The sequence below is a fragment of the Antennarius striatus genome, chromosome 4, assembly GCF_040054535.1.
Source record: "Antennarius striatus isolate MH-2024 chromosome 4, ASM4005453v1, whole genome shotgun sequence".
NCBI classification, from domain to species: Eukaryota; Metazoa; Chordata; class Actinopteri; order Lophiiformes; family Antennariidae; genus Antennarius; species Antennarius striatus.
The window spans coordinates 16,210,001-16,214,681 of record NC_090779.1 but is presented as its reverse complement, the minus strand read 5'-3'; positions in this window follow the sequence as shown (position 1 = coordinate 16,214,681).

Genomic DNA, 4,681 nt, shown 5'->3' with positions numbered 1-4,681 from the left:
CCATGAAATATTGGTGTGTTTTGTTGTAACAGATTTGTCTCCACCTTGATGATGCTGCAGAGCTACCAGGCTAAACCACAGATATGTGTGTCTCTTTCTGTTTAATTAGGATCTAAGGCGATTACATAACTTTGATATAGGCCAATTAGGATAATTTCCTGGAATGAGTATACAGGTCAGCCTCTGCTGACAGATGTTCTCGTTCGCTCTGAGCATGAGCAGAACAGCTGCTAATATGCGTAGGAGTAACAGTCAAGCAGATCATCGTGGATATGCAAAAATTTTATATTCTTGATAAGAAAGTACGTCCTGATGTTATAGCCACTTATGTTTTGAATTTAACAAGCCCTAAACTGTTACAACACCTACGAAGAGACTGCCTTTTCTTTCTTTTTTGAATCGAGGATCATGCAGATAGAAATGAATTCGAGGAATATCATTTTAGTGCTTTTACAACTTCTTTTCCTTTTGGGTTTTCCCTTCAGGGGTCGCCACAGTGAATCGATTGCCTCCATCTAACCTTGTCTTCTGCATCCTCTTCTCTCACACCAACTACCTTCATGTCCTCTTTCACTACATCCATAAACCTCCTTTTTGGTCTTCCTCTAGGCCTCCTGCCTGGCAGTTCAAACCAATATATTCCCTATCTCTCCTCTGGACATGTCCAAACCATCTCAGTCTGTCCCCTCTGACTTTATCTCCAAAACCTCTGATGTACTCATTCCTGATCGTATCCATCCTGGTCACTCCCAAAGAGAACCTCAGCATCTTCATCTCTGCTACCTCCAGCTCTGTCTCCTGTCTTTTCCTCAGTGACACTGTCTCTAGACCAAAAAACATCGCTGGTCTCATCACAGTTTTGTACACCTTTCCTTTCATTTTAGCTGAAACTCTTCTATCACACATCACACCTGACACTTTCCTCCACCCGTTCCATCCTGCCTGGACACACTTCTTCACCTCTTTTCCACACTCTCCATTGCTCTGGACTGTTGACCCTAAGTACTTAAAATCCTCCACCGTCTTGATCTCTTCTCCCTGTAACCTCACTCTTCCACTTGGCTCCCTCTCATTCACACACATGTACTCTGTCTTACTGCAGCTAACCTTCATTCCTCTCCTTTCCAGGACAAATTTCCACCTCTCTAGCTTCTCCTCCGCCTGTTCCCTGCTCTCACTACAGATCACGATGTCATCTGCAAACATCATAGTCCATGGAGATTCCTGTCTAACCTCGTCTGTCAGCCTGTCCATCTCCATGGCGAACAAGAAGGGGCTCAGAGCTGATCCCTGATGCAGTCCCACCTCCACCTTGAACTCCTCTGTCACACCTACAGCACACCTCACCACTGTCTTACAGTCCTCATACATGTCCTGCACCGTTCTAACATACTTCTCTGCCACTCCAGACTTCTTCATACAATACCACAGTTCCTCTCTGTGAACCCTGTCATAAGCTTTCTCCAGATCTACAAACACACAATGCAGCTCCCTCTGGCCTTCTCTGTACTTCTCTATCAACATCTTCAAAGCAAATACTGCATCTGTAGTACTCTTTTTTTTTTTGGCAAGAAACCATACTGCTGCTCACAAATGCTCTTTTAGTGCTTTTATAACCAAGGTTGTAATTATTGAACAATAATTGTAACAAATAACTGCTCTTTTCTCTTTTATGCATTTTTTTTTCACATTTGGCTTTGTGGAGCTGAGGAGTTTGGCATACCGGCAAATGGAACAGCACAACTACTTTGCACACACACATATACCTTTGACAGAGGTTGTTACCACGGTGATGGAGGTTTGCCTCAAAAAGTGAAGTGGGCACAAAAATAGTTCTCATTCAAACTCACCTCACAACGATGAGGATAAGACATTGTGCTTTTTTTTTTTTTTATGCAGTGATTTGATAGGCAGGAAATAACTAGCTTTCCAATCAGTTCTGCATTTTTAGCATTAACATTTCAATACTTCCCTTTATATTCTCTTAAAGTGCTATGTATGTTGTTGGAGCACATTTAAGCCCATGTTCCATCTATCATTTTCTCTGCACGTTATAGGAACAAAAGTTCTGTGTATTTGCATGTGTCCAGAAATTCACCCAGCCGCTGGGCAGAGAAAGGAAAAAAAAGTGTAACCAAACCATGTTAAAAAAAAAAAGAAGCATTGAAGTTGCATTGGAAGGTACCCGTGTAGGTATTTACTGTTTTTGAGCATGCATAAATGAAACCGCAGCTGAGGAAGATGTTACCACAGCAACACCCTGACAGGAAAACTAAATTAAAACATCACAGCCAGTGATGATGAAGTGAAAAATTTCTGAGAAATGCTGCTTATCTGTCACATGCTATTGCACCATCTTTCAGTCTAGTCAAGTAAGATAGAGCCTCTTTGTGTCATTGGTATGTAGTATACCTCAGGCCTATGTTGTTCTACTTTGCCGCTGCTAGATACTGTATATTAATATGGCAAATTAATGTTTTTTTAATAAAGATTTCTTTAACACATTTTTCTGTCAGCTTCAACTGTTGAGCGGCTCATGTAAACAATGTCCTTCCATATATCACCTCAGCAAATTCCACCAAAACAGATTCTGACATTCCTGTCACTTTCTAGTTATAGTTTGACATTTAGGAAAATAAGAACTGTTTTGATGTTTTGATGAACTGTGTGTAGTATTTTGAAGATAGTCTAGAGGATCTGGCTGACGTGAAGGTCAGACTCATGAACACATGGATCAAGGTGGTGGAAGTGGTTGCTACCAAAGTGTGCGTGTATTGGTGTGTATGTTTCTGTTGTGCTGATATTTGATTGCCTTGCAGATATGTAGCATAATGAGCTCATATGTTAATATCAATGAAAAATGCATGCATTCAGTCTAATTCGCCTATCAGGGATCCCTTACTGACTCTCAAACACAGACTCACATAGTTCCCTGTGTGAATAGGCTTTGCGAAGGATCACAAGGGTTGATCAGAGGCTTGCCATCATCCACATTATCTCACGCTCAAGTTTGTTCAACCATTGTTGTCAGGATTTCCTCTGGTCACCCTATTTTCCCTGACTGCCAGCGTTTTTTATTCAGCCATCTTTTAACGAGGATGCAGACTCTGACTGCAAAGCACTTTGAATTTGTCACTTCTTGCTACCAGCTCTCTCTTCTGTCTGTGCTTTTCATTTACATCTCTTTATCATTCACCAGAAAAGCTGGAATTGTTTAGCGTAAGACATCCTGTTTCAAAGGATATGCAGGTAAACTAACCAGGAGCCTGATGACATCTACAAACTTTTCACCTGAGAGGACTTGTCATATGACCCACTTGAGGACGACAGGGGACACTCCGGATAGCCATGCAGTGCTCTGTGACAGTCACTGTCCAAACACACCTACTCTAATATCCCAGCACCCAAACACAAGCGAGACCCATGCTTTGTTGGTGTTGCACAAAGCCTGGTCTTTTGAAGCATCAGAAATGCTCTCTTGATGCCCGGATAACTCATTTATCCTGAGACACTGCAGAGTGAGGCAGCACTCATCTAAATGTACCTAACAAGGACACACTCCTGACAATCTCTCCCTCCTCTGAGACCCCCAGTGCAAGCAGCAGCTAAGATGGATATTTCAATTTCAATTGTGTCGAATAACAGGAAGTACTAACAGGAAGTTGAATAAGCGCATGTGCAAACAAATATCTGCCTTAAGAGTCCTATGAGACATCATCTTCTATCTCACGTGGATCACATTCAGATGTGGGGGAATGTCATGTTATCTTTGCCATTGACTGATGTTATACACTAATGGCTGTTACCAGTAACTGAAAACCCCATAGACTTTGTCATCATACCACATCTGTGCAAACACTTGTATTCACTGGCTCCTTAGAAGCCGAGTGGTGGATTCACCACCCTGTAATGTGCATATATGGACGTCTTATAATCTTCTAGTCGCATTCCTGTGACCGCGCTGGTCAGAGGGAAAAAGGCATGTAGCCTTAACAGGAATGCTGACGTCTCATAGGTCTGCCAGTACCACAAGGATTCCCAATCACAAAGACTAACTGAGAAACATCATGGAAAGTCCTGCGTCCTTTTTGCATGCTTATTGACTGACTTAGCTGTCTGATGATAAATTTAGGGCTCAGTCATATCCAGTACACAGCTGTTCATTCCCAGCAATCGTACTTTTTCGTCCCTGTATTTTGCTCTTGAGTTAACTGGTTGGTCATTATCACACAAGTCTGACTTAGAATGCAATTATTTTTAGACTGTCTTTCAAAACCACTTCCTTTTTAAATGGAAATTATGAGCCATTAGGTCACAGTTATACTTACAACAAGCTTCAAACATGAGTTCAACTGAGTTGAACATGTTTATGTTGCTTGTGGTCTCAGTGATCAAGTGCTTTGTGAATTCCATAGTGCTTTCAAGTTTCAAGTTTTCCCTTTACTAATTCTTGTCTACATGAGGCTATGTGTATATGTAGCTGTTTGGAATGAGATTGATCAATCACAGGAAATGTTACTCATTGACCCAACCATAAAGAAGTGTGTATTTGCAGTTTGAGTCAAAGTTGTTTCTCCAGGAAAAGAAACTAGGACAGTCATTGTTGAGTGGGAATCAAACTCAGACTGGGATAATCATTTGTCTTCAGAGTCTGTTTCTTCCTTCCTAATGTTATAGAAGA